Source organism: Sus scrofa, chromosome 14, assembly GCF_054392235.1.
Source record: "Sus scrofa isolate SSC_HxYL_T2T_F1_AM1 chromosome 14, Sscrofa_HxYL_maternal_Yorkshire_Landrace_v2.0, whole genome shotgun sequence".
Classification (NCBI taxonomy): domain Eukaryota; kingdom Metazoa; phylum Chordata; class Mammalia; order Artiodactyla; family Suidae; genus Sus; species Sus scrofa.
The window spans coordinates 40750961-40771825 of record NC_139396.1 but is presented as its reverse complement, the minus strand read 5'-3'; the positions used below and the strand labels follow the sequence as shown (position 1 = coordinate 40771825).

The 20865-nt window shown below is 39.5% G+C and overlaps 1 protein-coding gene across 3 annotated transcripts in view; it reads left to right on the top strand.

Annotated features, from left to right (window-relative positions):
• The window catches only part of LOC110256746 (uncharacterized), a 437041-nt gene that overhangs the window by 158060 nt on the left and 258116 nt on the right, over positions 1–20865 (top strand). The window lies entirely within an intron of this gene.

Below are 20865 nucleotides of genomic sequence, written 5' to 3'. Positions count from 1 at the left end.
AAGGCACAAAAGGTGAAGGGGCTTGTACCTTTCTTCCTGGAATATTTGCTCGTGAAGATTTGACCTGCCACAGAAGCCATAGCCTGCCCTGAGGCTGCCTCTCTAGGAGGAAGTGCAAGCTAGTTTGCCAGCTGGGGCCACATGAAGAAGGTCTGAGACTAGAAGAGAAACAGGTGCCCAGCTAGTCCGCACTGCTCTGGCCCCACCTGCTCTGTCCCAGCTCCTCCTTCAGGATGATTGCACCTGCATAATGGATCAGAAGCCAGAACCACCAGTCTAGTCATCTCCAAAATCCTGACCTATGGAGACCTTTATGGTAATAATAATAAAATGATTATTAATAAATAGATACTAATAAAATGACTGATGCTCTTTTAAGCCAATATAGTTTGGGGGTTATTATTTTACAATCCAAAATTCTTTAATTTTTTTAAAACCTAATTTGCCATGAATTTATAGGGCCTGGATCCCAGCAGCTGAAGCACCTCTCTACTGTTTTTCATGGAATGTGTTTCTCTGGGTTGAGTGAGTTGATGCTTTAGCTGAACCCAGGAATGTGTCTTTTCTCTTTGGTGTCCTCCTTTTTCTGGGTATTCCCCCCGCCACACACATTTTAGGAAGTTATGTCGGCTCTTGGAGTGTGTAATGTTTTCGATATGTATGTTCATTTTCTTGGCCAGCATCTTGCCCTTAAGTTTGTTTACGACCATGCCAACAGCACACTGGGCCCCACTGCTGATCCTTGTGGTTTTGCCATGGTGATAATGTGGCTGTTCCTTTTGAGTAGTGCCGCTCCCCTCATGTCTGCAGTATAACCTTCTTGTGGGTTCACATATATGTGGCCAAGGGAATAATTTAATAGTTTCCCAAAGGCCTTGCAGTTGTATGGCAGGTACCCTTGTCTTTTTATTTGCCATTTTGGAGAATTACTAGAAGATGGAGGTTCTGACCAGTAGGTTGGGGTACTTTGTTTTCAGTGATAGTGACCAGAGCAGGTTGCAGTAAAAGAATTTGTATTCATACTTTTTTGGCTTTATATCCATCTATTCTCTAAGAAATCCCACCCTCTTGGTTTTTTTCCCCTGAATTCTGAGAGTCCTCTAAATGATATCACCACCCCCCCTGCCCCCGCAACAGTGGTCCCATTGGCCATGGTTTTCTTTCTGTTTGAACCTGATGCTTCAGAGCTGGTTGGGGTGGATGGAGTTGGTGGGTGCATCTGGGAGGGGCCATGCTGCCCGTGCTATCTTGTCCTGTTCTCCATCCCAAACATGTGGTATCTGGAGGGAAGTCCAGCCAACAATGCCCTCCACCCAAGCTGGACCATAATTCTCTTTCAGAGGCTTCAAAGAGATGTGGTTAATATGCTTTTGGTATTTTACAGATTTTTAAAAAATATCCATTCATTTCTTTTATTTTTCAGATTCTACATATAAGTGGAAACATAGTATTTGTCTTATTTCACTAAGAGCAATAACCTCTAGATCCATCCGGGTTGCTGCAAATGGCAAATATTTCATTCTTTTTTATGGCTGAGAAATAATCCTCTTTGGGGTGTGTGTGTGTGTATGTGTGACCTTCTTTATCCATTTGTCTATTAATGGCCACTTAGTTTGTTTCCATATCTTGGGTATTGTAAATAGTGCTACTATGAACATTGATTTGGCTGCATGGATCTTTTCTAATTAGTATTTTTGTTTTCTTCAGATGTATATCTAGGAATGGAATTGCTGGATCATGTGGTAGTTCTATGTTTAGGTTTTTGAGGGACCTCTGTACTGTTGTCCGTATTAGTGGCTTCACCAATTTATATTTCCACCAACAGTGTACTAGAGTTTCCTTCTCTCCGCAGTGTTGTCAACATTTATTTGCTGTCCTTTGGATGATAACCATTTCAACATATATGAGGTGATAGCTCATTGTGGTATTGATTAGCACTTCTTCAATTCTTTGCGACATTGAGCATCTTTTCATGTACCTGTTGGCCATATGTGTTTTCAGGAACATCTGTTGATGTCTTCTGTACATTTTTAATTAGGTCACTTGCTTTTTGTTGTTGTTGTTGATATTGAGTTGTATGACCTCTTTTTATATGTTGGATATTAACCCCTTATCAGCCATATCATTGGCTAATATCTTCTCCCACTCAGTAGGTTTTTTTCATTTTGCTAATGATTTCCTTTGCTGTGCAAAACCTTTTAAGTTTAATTAGGTCACGTTTGTTTATTGTTTCTTTTATGTCCCTTGCTTGAGGTGACAAATCCAAAAAATATTGCCAAGACTTATCTTTACAGATATTTTGAATGTTAGTTTCTATTCCTTTACTTTGGTTACCTCTTTTTAAGGGAGCCATGAATCAATAGAAATCACCAAATAGGAAAATCTGAGTGATAACTACAATTTTCTGTCACTTATAACAGCAATCTATTGTTCTCAAAAAAAAAAAAAAAAAAAAACCAACTTGCTCTTATTTGCCTTATCTAGAACACAGGACAATAACAATATTTGCCTTAAATGGTTGTTTGAGGACCAACAGTGGTAATATTTTAAGTTCCTTTTAGAGAGCCTAGAACAGACCAACTCTAACAATAAATGCTTTGCTGTTGTTGAACTTGAATTTTTTTAAAAATTTATTTTATTTTTATTTTTTGGATCAGACCCAAGCTGTAATTGTGATCTATGCTGCAGCTGTAGCAATGCTGGATCCTTAACACACTGTGCTGGCAGGGGATTGAACCTGTGTCCTAGTGCTCCAGAGATGCCACCCATCCATTGCACTACAATGGGAACTCCAATGTTGTTGAACTTTAAGTCCTGAAATAAATTTTTCACCAAAATGATATAAACCTATACCTGAGTATACTCTAAGCTTACCTTCTTAAAATGGGCCCTAACCATAGCTGTGTGAGCATCCATCTGTATTTTTCTATATTTCAAGTGCTGCTGCTATTTTTAGCCTTATTCACACTGAAAATTCAAACACTCTTCAAAGTCCTTCAACTCAGAACTATTTATTGCCTCATTTGAGCATGAGTATCAAATGGACAAAAGGCTAGCCTGTACTCCTAAAGGAAGTAATTATACAGAGTAAAAGGAAAAAAATAATAATTTGTACCAAGTATTATAACAGTCTTGGTAAAAGAGCCATAAACTTGAGTAGACTTCCAGGGGGCAGTGATGAATGAAAGGCTGTGAGGAGATGGAGCCATTGTGATGCAGAACACCTGGATTCCATGAGGTCCTGGGAAACTGTGCTAGGTCAGACTTGTGGGAATCAGTGTACCTGGTTCTCCATCTTACATGAACAAGTGATACTGAAACGACTCAGATTTGAACACATTATCCACAGCAGTACTGGCCTCAGGCTGCTTTTTCTACTGGAGTTACATTTCTCATGTTAGAATTTATGGTATAGGAAAAAAACAAAAAAGCAAAAACTCCGTGAAGGGTATCAACTGATGCCAACTGCTGTGTAGAGAAATTCAAGAGTTCACATGTTGGGACTTGCCATCCTCACATATTTTAGTAAACATTGGAGGAGTGATATTACCGAGGGTTTATAATGGCGGTACATTTTCATGGTTTTGGCTCATTGGCTGAGGCAAAAAAATTAATAGCTTTATTTTATTTTATAGCACGAGCAGCACTCAGTGTGTAAAGTCTCTGCTGCTTGGGTGATGGATGTATTTATCGTGCCTTATGGTAATAAGTGCATCTATCATACAAAAAGAACTAAAACAGATAAGCCCTGTGATGCACTCATCTCGCTCTATTTTCATTATGATTTTTTTCTCCACATAAACTGCACATGATGTACATACTTGACTACTTGCCTGGGATCTCATATATTTCAAACTCCAAATATTGCTGTTTTGGACGTCTACTGGGATGGGTTTTCTACTCCACACTGTTTGAAATTGATCTACTAGGGATAGCATCATACTTCAAAGCACTCCGTGCAATCAGCCTTAGATGCATACTAAAAAGCCTTTTTATGTTGACGATAGCCTGGTTACAGAGACTAACTCAACACAGTCATAGCCTTGGTGGGATTCTGAACTCTGGTGACCATACATTTTTTTTTTTTTTAACAAATGTTAAGTCACAACCTCTGCTAAATTCCAAGCTACAATGTTTTTTAGGAATGATGTCTTAGTATCTGGTATTTATCTTCTTGTAACTTTCTAGAACTCTTCTACTTTCCTGAAATATCTGATGATAAGCCTGCAACAAGTGAAAAGAAATTCATGATCCAAGGGTAGGGGCTTGTGTCTGTTTCCACAGGACAGCAGGATTGTACTGGAGAGAAAACTAAGCACTTGGAGGTATTTCCTGTGCTCTGACCTCATAATTAAACCACTTCCTGAAGGGGAGTGGATGGTATTTCAAATCCCACTAATAAATCTATGGATGAATAAAATGTGAGTCCGAACAGTATGTCCCGTAATCACTGCTCGTGGTCCATTTGTCTCTCTTTGCTTGGTGTATTGATTTTGTTTCCACGAGAATGCAACAAAGGAAGGAATTTGATCAAATGTTCTCTAAACTCTGTTTGTTAATATATTTCTCTTGCCACTTGTCTATTAGTAACTTCATGACAAGTAACTATTGCTGTTTTAGTTGAAAATAGCCTTGAAAAGCATTGTGTTTCTGGTGAAAATCATTAGTACTGGCAGCTGCCTGCATATTGAATTACCAGGACCACCTGGTTCCATCCAAGATCAAAATGACTATCAACTCACCTCTTTGAACGCCAAGGGTTTCTGGCACCTGCTGCTTCAGGCAGTCTTCTCTCTTTTCAGTTTTTACAAGACTTTGGGTTTTTTCTTAGGTTTGCAAGCATCACCTCGCACACACTTAATACGTACCTTGTCTTGTGGGACTTTTAGATGAAAAAGCATCTTTATTAATTCATAAGGGTGGGGTAGGGGAATTGTTTGTGCCATTTGCTTAAAAAGTAAACTCAGCAGGCAATTAAATTTGGACATAGAATGTTTTAGAGACTGACAGCTCCTCTCATTAAAATGGATTTTAGGATAATTTCATACACCAACGTGGAGTCTATTGAATGGCAATTCTGATTATTTTAGCTCAGACAGCCTGACACTTTCTCTACTCTTTGAAGCCTGACACTTCCTCTTCCTCTTGGAAGAGGAAGTAGAAGACAAGTTAGTGTTTTTAGCAACTGGTAATTATGTCTATTTGCTCACTCATTCTGCTTCATTTTTTCCCCTCTAGAAAAGCAGGGAGAGAATTGGAGGAGTGATGAGGGCTGAATACTGATCTGGGGATGGTCTGGGAAGCAGGGCAGTGGGGATGGTGGGGTCCAGGCAGAGGTGGAGGGACACAAATGTTCCACTAAACCAGGGCTTTAGAAAAAGTTGCTATAGGCACACCTTGTTTTATTGCACTTTGCAGATGCCCCATGGGTTACAAATGGAAGGTTTGGGGCAACCCTGCCTCCAGCAAGTCTATTAACACCTTTTGTCCAACAGAACTTGCTCACTTTGCATCTCTGTGTGATGTGTTGGCATTCCCCTCAGTATTTGAAATGTTTCCATGATTATTGTGATATGATATCACATATCTATGATCATTGATCTGTGACATTACCAAACAACTTACCGAAGTCTCAGTTGATGGCTAGCATTTCTCAGCAAGAAAGTCTTTTTAAATTAAAGTGTGAATGTTGTTTCTTTTATATAGTGTTTTGCACACTTTTATGTGCTGGGAAATCAACAAAATTCATGCGATTCACTCTATTGTGATGTTAGCTTTACTGTGGTGCCTGGAACCAAGCCTGTAGCATCTCCTAGGTCTCCCTGGATGCTGGAACCCAGGAATGGTGAAAAGGGACATCAATATTAAAATAAGAATGGTCTTTAAAAGGGGAACTTGGCCAGTCTTTGATGTGGATGTTATGTAAATTTATATAAATGTCATTTTTGTTCACTCAAGGATCTGATGGATTTTGTTGCTGCCAAACATGAGCTTGGACCTGAGTTGGCGTGTAGGGACTGGCTATAGGGATCATCTGCCTCGTATGCCTTTCCGGGGGAATCAGAGCTGGAAGGAGTGGAGGTGGAAGGGACAGCAGGATGGTCCACTAGCACAGGAAGCAGCCCTTATGGGAGGGAAGGGGCAGTGTGGAGGGTGTGGAGACTCTGCGGTAGGAGGCTTCAGACCGCCTGGCTTTTCTCCCACATCCATGTCCACAGCCTTCCTCTGATCCTCGTGGACTGTGCACACACATGCTCTATGTAGGGGGGAGTGGTGGGGGGGTGGCATTTCGCCTCTGATCTGATGTGGCTCAAGGGTTCACATTTGCATAAAAGCAGGTGGCCCACCAGACTCTTGAAGAACTGCTCTCCTAAGGGCCCTTTTTTTTTTTTTGCTTTTTAGGGCCACACCTGTGGCATATGGAAGTTCCCAGGCCAGGGGTCCAATTGGAGCTACAGCTTCCAGCCTACACCATGGCCATAGCAATACAGGATCCAAGCCATGTCTGCCACCTACACCACAGCTCACGGCAACGCCAGATCCTGGACCCACTGAGTGAGGTCAGGGATCAAACCCGTATCCTCATGGTTCTTAACCTGCTGAGTCCCAATGTGAACTCAGTGGGGCCACTTTATCTTGACAAAAGGCCATTTGTTTGCCCTTATATGCGCTTCTCTGCTCCTCTCTCCCACGGGGCTGCTGTGTAAGCCCCAAGCTCTACCCACCCCTTCCAGGGACACTGGTCTGTGAATCCCTGATCCATGAGTCAGTTGATCCTATCTTATGTTAATCCGACTTGTGTCATTTTAATCCTGAGGCCCATCCATCCATCACTGATGCTAACTTAGTGGCGATTTTCTCCACAGGGAACCGTCACTCAGCAAGTTGTCTCAGGCTGTGTGCAAGGGTGGGGGCTGCTGCCAGCAAATTGCCTCCAGGTTTGCTCATTGCTGTGTAGAATCAGAATTCAGGCCAGAGCTGCACACAAAACACCATCCCTTCTCCCAGACACCCTCACCCCATTACAGACCCCGTGACATGGTACATGAAACTGTCCCCCCGCCCCCTTGTCAACGTATCTGATCCACTAAGGATTTTACAGTGCTCAACAAACTGCACAGAATTCACTCTCCACTCCTCTTCAAATTCATGTGCTATTAAAGGCCAAAATTCAACTGAGTAAAATTTGAGGACCTTACTGGCTTGAATAAAAAATTAATGAAATGGGCAGTGTCCTATGAGTAGAGAGAAAGGAGCTCTGAGGAGCTCTCTAAGTGGAAGCTTCAAAAGGCAGAAGGGAGTGGCCAAGGATGTTACATCAGCTGAGTGGATAGGCTGTGGAAGGTCACTTTGCTCTAGGGGACAGCAGGGTCTATCAGGCAGATGACCTCACTACTGCTGACCAGGAGGTTGGGGTTCCTGATGAACTGGTCCCAGGTGCCGTTTCCAGGAGAAATGAAACTGTACATAAGCTAAACATTAAGTCTCTGTTTTGTGATGCAAGGCTTAGTGTAAACAACTCCATTTGGGGCCCATTGTCTTGCACCTAACAGTGCAACATTTTTTGAATAAATTTGTTTTATTTCTTCCAACTGCAAAGTTTTGGATTTCTCTCCCTCAGTTGGAGATGGAAGGCTTTCATCTTTTTGGAAGCATGTCAAATGCAAATAATAAATCAGTGCATATGCACTTGTTCACATGTTATACATGCGACATGAATTATTGCTGTGTGTTATAAATCTTCTAATGATCATCATACAATCATTTATTAAGCACCCACTATACCCCAGGCACCATTTTGTTGTAGCTGAACACACATTCACAGTGTCTTCCTATCTGGAAGAGGTAAGCACTGGAGAACATTACAGCCAAATTCTTCTCTCCCTATCTGTCTTCTTTTTAGGGATCCCCTGAGGCATATGGAAGTCGCCAGGCTAGGGATGGAATTGGCGCTGCAGCGGCTGGCCTATGCCACAGCCACAGCAACACAGGATCTGAGCCTCATCTGCGACTTACACTACAGCTTATGGCAATGCTGGGTCCTTAACCCACTGAGCGAGGCCCTGGATCAAACCCACATCCTGATGGACACCATGTTGGGTTCTTAACCTGCTGAGACACAACAGAAACTCCTTGAATTCTTTTTGTTGTTCTGTGGCAGCTCATGTCTTTGACCACACAGGGGACTCAGATATTGTTGAGACCAAAGGATTGTGTGTATATTGGCCCCTGTTTCTTTCTTACTGCCAACTGATTTTTCATCTATTCTTTTGGGGTAGGAAATTCTTGAACTGAAAATGAAAAAGGCAGAAGGCCTTCATATATTGCTTAATCTAACATTTTGATCCAGCTTTCCACAATGCTCTTGTTCCTGTCTTCTCATGCAGCTCAGCCCTTGTGGGGCTGTAATTACTTGCTCCTGTGTCTCTTCTTGTCCCTTAACTGTGAAGTACTCACTGACTGAGAGGATCTCTCAGGAAGGTCTCAGGGTCTCTAAGCTGGTATCATGGTGAACTCATAGCAGGACCGCAGGGTGTTTTAGAATTTTGAGGAAACACTGATATTTGTCAGACATGGTGTGAACTGTTAGCTCATTGGTGCTACTTCCTTTTGATGATGGCATTTCTTTATGAAGTGGGTTTCCTGCACTTGCAGTTATAAAAACTGGAGTTTCCATCATGGTTCAGTGGAACTGAATCTGGCTAGAGTACACGAGGACGCAGGTTCTATCCCTGGCCTTGCTTGCTTAAGGATCTGCCATTGTCATGAGCTGTGGTGTAGGTTGCAGACACAGCTCAGATCCGGAATTTCTGTGGCTATGGTGTAGGCCTACAGCTACAGCTCTGATTCTACCTCTAGCCTGGGAACCTCCATAGGCTGTGGGTGTGGCCCTAAAAAGAGAAAAAACAAAACAAAACAAGCACCACATGAGAATGAATGTGGAGCCAGAAATGGAGATGGTGAGATTAAAGGTTTGATTCCAAGTCTTGAGAAATTATTTGAAAAATTTGAAAAGATTTGAAAAGGAGCGCAGGGCCCACTGGGCATGAACCACCTGTTAGCGAATAATTGTACTTATTTAAAAATGAAACAAAGATATTATTTTCTTTCAATTTGTGTATATTTTTAAAACTAAGACTGTGGTGAGACGTGGGTTTTTTATATGTTGTGTGGACCTCACTACTTAACGAAGGGAACTGTTAGATAACCTTTGGCTTCAGGGAACCATGAAAAAGAAAATGATGGTGTCACTGTAGATGTTATGGAGCCACGAGGTGAGGAAGTTTGGGAACCTCTGACCTTGACACTGTCTTCGCATTGTGTGTGCCTGGCAATGCTCTGATTCACAGTGAATCAGATGTTTATAGAAGTTTTAACATAAAACAGTTTATTTAGAAATGTTTTCTATGCATAGACATAGAAAGACTCACAGTATTAAACACAGGACATACATCTTGCAATGATAATAGTTTTATATAGGAGTAGAAAAGAAAATGTTTTTATAACATGTTTTGACTCAATACAGTAAAATCAAAGTAATAGGTCATATGAATAATTTAGGTTGACAATATTAATTACATTAAAATTAAGAAAAAAATTTCAGTTAATTGATGAATGCAAGTATTACATATTAATATATGAATCAGAAAAAATAGAATACAATTTATTGCTAACATTTCTAAAACAAAATTGTTCAGTTTTATTTGTTTATCTTTGTAATCTCCTATCCTAGAGTTGTAATAGTACCTATTAAATTCTTTCTTTCATTTAGTGTCTTTTAATATATATACTCTTCCAAAATGGATGCCATTTTGTTCATTAGTGGCGGAAGTGAATTCATTCACTTAGCCATTCAACAAATGTTTATTGTATATCTACCATTTGCAGATTCTGTGTTGGTACCTATTAAAGATCCTGGAAAAAAAATTAATAGTTTATTTAGGAATACTTTTCTTCAAAGATCATCTAGAAAATAATTTCAAATAAGTTATTGGTTTTAACTACAAAGAAAGCATTTAAGCTCCAGTAGGGTCTGCTGGAGAAACTCCTTTAAGAGTTTTAATTAGGAGATTTTGAATGATTGTTGGTGAAGGAAGAGCCCTTTGCCTATCAGAAGCAATCACCCAAGTCCCTTCTATTTCTAGGCCTTTGTGTGGAATTCCCTTGAATTAGGAACTCCTTGTTTGAATTGATAATGCCCATATTTTGTTTGATGCTTTTTCTATTTTTAGCAGGTTTTTTCCTGCCTCATTATAGCCTTCTTTGATTGTCAAACCAAAAATCAAAGGGCTCAGTGTGAGTTTTAGGAACACTTGGGCTGCTTTCAAATATTTGGTAAGATCTCTGTGATGGTCACATGAACCTGACTTCTTTTATATATCATTTTGCAGAAATTGTTTTCTTTCCTGTGTCCTATTTACATTATTCAATAGTTTATTTTCTCTGTTTTGCAGTCATCTTCAATAATAAGTGTCTTGTTGCATGTTATTGTATGAATACTAGCTAATAACTTTGGTAATGAAAAACAGAAATAACACCTAAGTGCTCAGTTTATTTTTCTATGGGAAAAGTCATTTGTTCATTTATGCTTTGGTTTGCACAAGTTAGCACTTGAGGGTATTGAATGAGTCCTCAGTTATCAACTTGAAAAATATATTTAAATCCAATTTAGTTGTGAAGTTTCCAGATATTAATGAGTTTAATTTTGTGAGGATATTTACAAATGCTTTTATTTGACAATAGAAATATAAGCAATATTTAATTTCATAATTCCACAAAATTTTCTTATTTTGAATGTTACTTCCTTTCACTCATATTATATGCAGATAATCAGTATGCTCTCTAGTAATACTTAGTTTGCTAAATTTTACTTAAAAAAACCTTTTTCCTTTTGCTATTTTGGAAAATATAAATGAAAATAAAGTGTATACCATACCAAAAACTACATTCATTAAAAACTGATTCTCAAAAAATAATGTATAGACATATAATATGTAACAATCCTTAAAATATATTTCTTTTTTAATTGATATAATGATTTTTCTTTTTTTCCATTATAGCTAGTTTAGAGTGTTCTGTCAATTTTCTACTGTACAGCATGATATCCCAATTACACATACATGTATACACTCCTTTTTCTCACATTATCATGCTCCATCATAAGTGACTAGACATAGTTCCCAGTGCCATACTAGTCTGCATCTATCTATTAACACCAAGTTCCCAATCCATCCCACTCCCTCCCCACCCCCCAGGCAAACAAAAGTGTATTCTTCAAGTCTATGATTTTCTTTTGTGTGGAAAGGTTCATTTGTGCCATATATTAGATTCCAGATATAAGTGATATCATATGGTATTTGGCTTCATCTTTCTGACTTACTTCACTCAGGATGAGAGTCTCTAGTTCCATCCATGTTGCTGCAAATGGCATTATTTCATTCTTTTTTATGGCTGAGTAGTATTCCATTGTGTATACATACCACTTCTTCCTAATCAAATTGTCTGTTGATGGACATTTGGATTGTTTCCATGTCTTGGCTATTGTGAATAGTGCTGCAATGAACATGTGGGTGTGCATGTGTCTTTTTTAAGGGAAGTTTTGTTTGGGTATATGCCCAAGAGTGGGATTGCTGGGTCATATGCTAGTTCTATGTATAGATTTCTAAGGTACCTCCATACTGTTGTCCATAGTGGCTGTACCAACTTCCATTCCCACCAAGAGTGCAGGAGGGTTCCCTTTTCTCCACACCCCCTCTAGCATTTGTTATTTGTGGAAATATGAATGGTGGCTGTTCTGACTGGTGTGAGGTGGTATCTCATGGTAGTTTTGATTTGCATTTCTCTAATAATCAGGGATGTTGAGCATTTTTTCATGGGCTTGTTGGCCTTAAAATATATTTCATTCTCAATATGAACCTTGAACTGGCTTTGTATAAAAATATATAGGAATGTGAAAAACCCCTGAAACTCATAGGTCACACATTAACCAAGTAAAAAGATTTTCCCAATGGCATTACTTTCTTTGTTAAAAAATGCTCACATAAAAGAATTTAAAAACTTGGCAGTTTCCTGGTTAGAAATATAAATTAAGGAAGCTACACGATTTTCATTGGTTCACAGATGAGAAACAACTTCTATAAATTATTTAGATAATTTTCCCACCTCTGTTTCCCACTTATAATTAACACATATATGACCATTTAATTTATGACGAAGGAGCCAAGAATATACAAAGAGGAAAGGACTGTCTCTTTAACAAACAGTGTTGGGAAAACTGGACAACCACATGCAAAAGAATGACTGAACCACTATCTTACACCATATGCAAAAATTAACTCAAAGTGGGTTAACGTCATCATTACAAGACCTGAAACTGTGAACTTCCTAGAGAGAAAACAGACAGGAAGCATCTTATGTAAGTCTTGCTATAATTTTTTGAATCTGACACCCAAAGCAAAATAACGAGGGCAAATGTAAATGAGTGGGACTGCATTAAACTAAAAAGCTTCTGCACAGCAAAGAAACCAACAGAGTGAAATGGCAACATACAGAATTGGGAAAAAATATTTACAAACCATGTATCTGGTGAGGGGCAAAATAAATAATATACGAAGAACTCATACAACTCAATAGCAAAGAACAGTCCAGTTAAAAAAATGGGCAGAAGATCTGAACAGACATTTTTCCATAGAAGACATACAGATGGGCAGCAGGTACATGAACAGATACTCAACACCATTAATTATTAGGGATATGAAAATAAAACTACAATGAGATCGTACCTCACACTGGTCAGAAGGGCCATCATGAAAAAGACAAGAGGTAAAAATTGGTGAGAATGTGGAAAAAGGGACCCCTTATGCACTATTTGTAGGAGTGTGAATTGGTATAACCTCAATGGAAAACAGTAGGGAGGGTCCTCAAAAAATAAAAAATAGAGCTGTCATAGGATCCAGCGACTCTACCCCTGGGTATTTATTGCAATAAGGGTAATAATATGTGCCTTAAAGATGGATAGAAAAGTACATGAAGGCCCTTGGCCCTCAGAGGCCCTTAGAGTTCTTTGAATAGATTAAATTATACCACCTTCCTTAACTTCCCTCCCTCTGGCAACCAGAACTGTCGAAATTGCCAACCTTTCTCAAGTACCTACTAGGGAAACATTTTCTATCCTGATTACTTTGCCTTTATGTGTGTAGCAATGATCAGCATTTAAGAGCAAGTGCAAATTTCTGACCTGGACTTCTCTATCAGCCTCTAGACTCATAAGCTCCATGTTTCTACTGAAAGCTTTAGTTGGATGGATAACTACTTCAGTCTCAGCATGTCCAGACTTAATTTCTGCTTTCCCCTCTCATCCAAGCCAATTCTACCAGCAGCCACGTATTATCTCATTTGTGGGAAGCTCCATCCTCCTCCTCATTCTTTCCAAAATGCCTTGGGTACCTCTTCACCTCCTCTTTCCCTCCCATCTACTTTGAGCCACTAGGAAGTCTTACTGTGTAAACTTCAATATATCTCTGGAACCTGATCCATTCTTACTACTTCTAACAACTACCCTCTTGTCAAATATTTAAAATAATTTCTTGCTTAAGCTGTTGCAGTAGGCAGTAAACTTTTCAGTGAGGTCTCCTGCTTCACCTTTCCTCCATCTGTGTCTATTTGCTACACAGATGCCGGAAACCTCTTTTAAAAGCATTGGTTCATGTAACTCAAACCCCTGTAGGGCTACTCACTTCACTTAGAGTAAAAGCTGCTGTCTAGACTACACTCTGCCATGCCCCATATAATCAGAGTCTTTAATCCCTTCTGCCTGGTCATATCTCCTGTGACTGCTCTCCTTCACAATTTCCAGCCAAATATGTGGTTCTTCTGTAACCTACTAGGCTATTAGGCATCCTCTGTCATCAGGGTCTTCACTCTGGCTGGAACTTGTGTCTGAACCTTGCCCACACCCCTGTTCCCCCAGTAACCCCTGGTTCACTCCCTCACCTCCTCCACCAAACCTTGTCTGCATCTCACCTGTCAATGAGGCTTACCTTGACCACAGTGTTGAAGAGAGTAATCACTTACCCCTCCCACATCACAAATCCACCTGTCCTGCTCTGTTTTCCCTAAGGCTCAGATCACCTCTAATTCCATGTAATTTACTTACAATCTACCATTTTTTTTTCTTATTTTCTCTCTCTACTTAGAAAGCTTCATAAGATAATGGGGTTTTTATTCATGGATGTTTTACAAGTGCCTTTGCATTTGCACACAGGTACTTGATAAATATCTGTTAAATAAATGGCTCATGTATTAAACCTTCTTGAGGTATTTACATGCTTCAAAACGTTGTTTATTCATCCACAGGAATAGGTCTTCAATAACAAAATTCCACATAGTGTGGCAGGTCCGCGGGTCATCCTGGGACTTCCCCATCCTCTCTCAGGCACACATAGTTTGCATTTCTGAAAGTTCAGAATTAAAATCTAGGTTATATAAAGATAAATGTACTATATATATGCAAAACTGTTAATAAGTTTAGAGACATTTTATATATATACATATATATATATCATGAATATACATATACACAGGAGAAAATGTTTGAATGCATCATTTGGGAGGTACGTGATCCTTAGTAAAAGCTTGAAAGGATGTTATTTGCAGCTTAGCACTTAAGACCACAGATTCTGGAGTCTCAGGTAAAGATTGATTACTCTGCTTCTTTATGTGTGGCCTTGGGCAGGTTACCAGGCCACTTTCTGCCTCTGCAAAACCTGTGCCTTTCTGCAGTTGGGTACTGGAGTTAGCTTATGATAGCTATGGGAAAAAGCAACACAATGGGCTGTGTCCTGCCCATGATCTGTCAAATCCTATACCCAAATTTGTATGTGGATGTTTATACCTTTCTTGTATGAATCAATGAAAGGTAGAGGATGCAAGCCTTCAGTGATGATGTTGTGAAGATATGATAGTGATAGCTTGCAGCTCATGGCCTTGTTGTAAGAAATAAAATAATCCATGTAAAATATGCATAGCAGTACCTGTATGTAGTAAATTATCAGTATTAGTAGATCAAAAGAAAAGCAAATCAAATTGAGCACTCAAATCATAAGTTCCTTAATTAGGCACTTTATTAAAATGTATACCGATTATTTCTGTTCTTATACTAACCTGTATTGCAATAATACATGTCATTCTATTCTTTGAAGATTTTAATCCGTAACATTGGCCATGCAAAGAAAGGACAAAATGCAGCTCAATTGCATTTCATTAATATACACATGCATCTAGCATTTTTTTTTTTCATAACAAAGACAACATTAGCTGTTGAAAGTTGCCCAGAAGTAAGCGGCAAAGGCAGATAGAAAAATATCAAGGAAATACATTGTATGTTTTCAGGGGGAAGCAGTTTTTTGACTGCAGCCCCCAGCACCACAGGGTACCCAACTAACCTGTTCCTTGAAAAGTTCCCATGGTTGAAGGACACACAGGATATCTCACACTTGAAAGTATGTTTGTCTTCTTTGCTTCAACCTCATATTTCCTTTTATGCTGCTGGAAGTTTCAACTTCTCTGTATATCCCCCCGCCCCTCCAAAAAAAGAGCAAAAATAAAGACAAAAAAATAATTGAAGAAAAGAAACCCAGATACAACATTTAAGGTTAAAGAATAAACTTAGAAAGGAATTAGAGAATTCCAATGAGATCTGAAATCATTTCCACAAAGCCCTGAAATTTTTACTGGAGGTCATCCTTTGTGCTGAAGCACCCCAGAATTTTACTACAGCAGGTGACCATTGGGAAAGAGATGAGTGGAAAGGAGGGCAAAGATAATATATTTTACTTCTTTTGACTGTGGTCTTAATAGACATTATGCTAAGTGAAAGAAGCCAATCACAGAAGGAAAAAGACTTCATGATTCCACTTTTATGAAGTATCTAAAATAGAGTCATAGAAACAAAGAGTGGGAAGGTATTTTCCAAGCCCTGAGAGGAGGGTGGAAGTGGGGAGTTACTATTCAGTGGGCATACAATTTCAAGATAAATAAGCTTTCGAGATCTGTAACAACATCTCACCTGCTGTATCAACAATAATATATTGTACACGTAAAAGGTTTGATAAGAGATAGATCTCAGGTAAGTGTTCTTTCCACAATAAAAAAAAAACATAATAAAAATAAAAGGGACACTGAATATCTTAAAAGGAGGGAAGGATAAAATTTTATCCTGTGCCTTCCTTAGGTTGAATACCACAGTTAAATATGATAGCTAAGGAAAAGGACAAAGTGGGCTATGTACTTCTTTTTACCTAGTAATATAAAATAGCTGTATTTGTGTGTCAAGGTTTACATTTTTGGAAAATATATTCTTGTGTGAGCCATTGAATTGTGAAGTAAGAGAGTCTTCAATGATTGTTTGAAAGACATGTTGTTTCTGAAGTTCCTGTTGTGGCACAGCGGAAACAAATCCGACTAGGAACCGTGAGGTTTCGGGTTTCATCCCTGGCCTCACTCCGTGGGTTAAGGATCCGGCGTTGCCGTGAACTGTGGTGTAGGTCGCAGACATGGCTCGGATCTGGCATTGCTGTGGCTCTGGTGTAAGCCAGCTGCTACAGCTCTGATTAGACCCCTAGCCTGGGAACCTCCATATACCACATGTGCAGCCCTAAAGGACAAAAGACCAAAAAAAAAAAAAAAAAGACATATTGTTTTGGAATTTCCTGGTGATTCATTGGGTTAAGGATCTGGAGTTGCCACTGCTGTGGTACAGGTTTGTTGCCTGGCCCTTGAACTACTTCAAGCCTTAGGTACAGCCAAAAAAAGATAAAATATTCAGTTATTAAAAAGACACATTTTCAAATTTACACTTCCATTATTTGATCCTCTATAAATGTAAGGAAGGGTATATCATTAAATCTTAACCCACTTGACATTATGCTGCAGGAAGTAAAGATATTAAAGACTAGGTATGTTCCTTTCTGTTGATCTAGCAATATAAGGCTCATGATACCAAGGAGTCCAAATTGGAGCTGCAGCTGCTGCCTACACCACAGCCACAGCAACGCTAGATCCGAGCTACGTCTGTGACCTACAGCATAGCTTGTGGCAATTCCAGATCCTTAACCCACTGAGTGAGGCCAGGGATCGAACTTGTGTCTTCATGGATATTAATCAGGTTCATTACCACCGAGCCATAATTGGAATTCCATAATGTCAGTTATCTAACAAGCTGTTTCCTTATCAACTTTGTGGATATGTGGTTGATTTATTTGATAAGTGTTAAGAATCTCTGCTATAGTGAAGAGGGGCTGATACATTCCCGATACCCAGTAGGTACAGTCACTGTTAGATGTGGAAAAATAAGAACCAGACAGAACTGGAAGTGAAGTCCCTTCCTCAATTTCTTCTAACTTGTAGATCCTATAATACATGCTTTATTGTAAAGGTATGGAAAATACCTTCCCATTTCTTTGTTCTTTCATTTTCCCATAACAGACCAAATAGAGTAGAAAAAACTATCTTGGCATGAATAGCAGAGTGTATTTGGAAACAATTCCTGAGAAGATGAAGTCTAGCATGCTTCAAACAGAATAAATACAGCCTCAAAAGCTTAAATCAAAGTGAGAAAGGAAAACAAACACCCAGGTGGATTTTTCATAAAAATTCAATGATTGTATTTGATATCTTGCTAATTTTCTCCCTATTAAGTTGTTATAATGGTTGTAGTTATAAGTCCTAATTGTTCAAAGCTAAACGTTTTAAAATTTTGTTCAGAAAGGAACGGGGAGGTTAAAGAATGCAAGACTTACTGGTTCACAGAACAAATCATCTAGAACATATTAATTATAGTGCTATTTTTTTCATATTGAGGGCATTAACTGTATACCCTGTTGAAAGGAGAGAAGCATAATAAGCTCTGAAAACTGGTCTAACCCATTGTGTCCAGAGGGAGAAAGGTGATGGGTCCCAGGACAGCTACTGCCTTGCACCTAGGTAGGGCTGTTCCTGGACTCACATACAGGGAAAAGTAAAATATATTTTCAATTAATTTAACAGATGTTTGTGTGCCTTTAAGGGACCAAAGATCAATGAATAAACTCTGTTATTTTTCTACAAGGAGCCAGTCAAGCGGGAGACGCAGATGAATGGACCTATAATTACAGTAAGAGAGATGCTCTAAGAGATGCTCCAGGGCTATTCTTTCAGAAGGGAAGGTCAGGGAGGAACTGCAGGGAGATGGGGTGTGGGCTTCTGGTCTGGAAGAGCAGCTCCTGTTGACGAGATGAAGGGGCATGGCATGTAAGGGGTCCCCAGCAGAATGCGGGCGCCCAGAGGCCGACCTTAACAGAGGGTGAAGCTGACTAGTGCACAGTACCATGTATCTATGCTTGGTGGTTGGAGAATTTGAAAACTTAGGTAGGAAGTATACTTGTTCTTTTTGAGATCTGTATACACGGAGTGAATTTTGAGGGGTATGCTGGTGGGCTGAAGTCGAGGCTGAACGGCTTTGCATAAGGTTTAAAAATAAAAATTGGGGGTGGAATGATTAGATATGCAAATAAAAAGAAAATGTGGACTCTTGAGATGAGGATGGAGGATGCAGATAACTTGCCCCTTGCATGCTGAAGTCTCCTTGAGTTGCTCTTTTCAGAAATAAGATGGGAGATTGGGTTATATGTGCAAGTCATGTCTTATGATGTTGAGTTTCCTTTGGACTTTTCCCCCAGCCTTCAACTAGTGAAGATAATAAGATAGGGTATTTCAATGATTCTTATATGCCAACTTTGCTTACAAAAACAAAGTGGGTCAAAAATGCAAATTTAGCCTTCTGCTTTAATGCAAAGTTGGGAAATAACACAGGCAATTATCTGACAAATGGCAGCTGTTTAAACTGCAGGATACTAAACTGGTATCTTAGCAGGCGTGTCATTATCTATAGGCCATTAAAAGTTTGTCTCTTTATTATTTCATCTTTATTGGCTTAGGTTTTAAAAAGGGAAAGATAAACTCCCCAACTGAAGGCTTTATTACTTTTACTACATGAATGTTGCTCTCTTACTAAAAAGAGATGTTATTTGATTAAAATTCCCCAAAGATTAGCTCCAACTTTCTTATCACTTGCACTTAAGAGAGCATGGTCTGAATGTACATGTAAGGAGGCATGTGTACTAGGGAAGCTAAAACCACTTGTATGTTGACATTATCCTTGTTAAAAATTACCTCCCAGTTCATAAAAATGACCAATACCTGATAAATTTTAATATTTTTGCTAAGCTTTGGATAGGCATTAGCTTTTAACTATAGAACACCCTTCATGCCCAAGATTCTGCTTGTCCACATGGAAGTGGGTAGCATAGGGCTAATTGTGGTAAAATGGCCAAAGAGAGGAGGTGACATTTCGTTGTTCCTATTTTTTTTTTCTCACTCCCAAGCACCACCTCTGTAGTTCATTTCAGGTACTCAATCCTAATTGTAATTCACACTCCCCTGGAGAGAAATGGTAATTACCTGTGAGTTCATGAACACCAATTGGTGCCCTTACCTCGTGCTTTCCTCTGGCAGGATAACTACGCTAATAGATCAGAAGGAAATGTGTACATTAGGGTCTTGACTTCATTGAGACACTTTGTATGTTAACCTCTGTGGATTAGGTACAGAAATCTAAGTTCAACGCCAGTATCCCTAATCAGACACCTGTGTTGGTGATATGCCTATCAGTGAATGATCATCAGAAAAAAGAAAAAAAAAATCTGTTTAAGGTGTAGCTGTGTCTTTGTCCCTTTACAATACAGGTTTATAAATTAATGCACTCAAAGCATAGATAGAAACACTCTTTTTCTAAAAATATGATGTACAGGAGTTCCCGTCATGGCTCAGTGGTTAACGAATCCGACTAGGAAACATGAGGTTGTGAGTTTGATCCCTGGCCTTGCTCAGTGGGTTAAGGATCTGGCGTTGCCTGTGAGCTGTGGTGTAGGTTGCAGATGCGGCTTGGATCCCGCGTTGCTGTGGCTCTGGCGAAGGCAGGTGGCGACGGCTCCGATTCGATCCCTAGCCTGGGAACCTCCGTATGCCACAGGAGTGGCCCTAGAAAAGGCTAAAATACCAAAAATAAATAAATAAATGAATAAATAAATAAATAAAATAAAATAAAAATATGATGTACAGCCTGAAAGAAAAGTAAGCCTATTGTGCAGTGGTGCTAGGATGTGTTTGGAAGTGATCAGGTTGCCTTATTGTGTCAGATCTTATGAGGCTATTGCTCCATTGAAGACGGAAGTGAGATCCCACACTGTAGTCTCCAACCCTGTGGTGTGGGTCTTGGCACAGAACCTGCTTTGGGAGGAGCTGTGATCTCAGCTGGGCCACAATTGATGTGATCGTCTGCCTGATGTGGTTGTCACAGGGGCCAGCACAGCTCTGGCTGCATGAACCAAAATACAGTTCAGAAGGAAGGAGGGGTTGCTCTTTCCTTTTCTGGGTGTCAGGCCACCCTTTCCTGGTGGCTTTTAGCCCAGGTGCCACAGTTTAGAGGGAACAAGCTGAGGACATTTAAGGAGTGATTGGGAGGGAGATGGTCCCAGGCCTCAGAAGAACAAAAGCAAGGGACCTTGGAGATAATTAGATGAAGTGTGTTTGCACATGCTCCCATGTTTGTGTGTGTGGCTGGGGAGGTGAATATGAAATACGTGTGTCAGAAAGTCTGCACATTTCATTTAGATCCAGTAAGTAGTGTTAATATCAGAGTGTGTTTTAAATGCAAAATTCCTTTCTCTAGTGAAACTAAATTTTTGGAGAACTGCTTTGAGTGGAAGGCAGCACCTCCAGCTGGTGGTGCTACACATCTTATGATCCCTATTTTACATTTCCAACCAG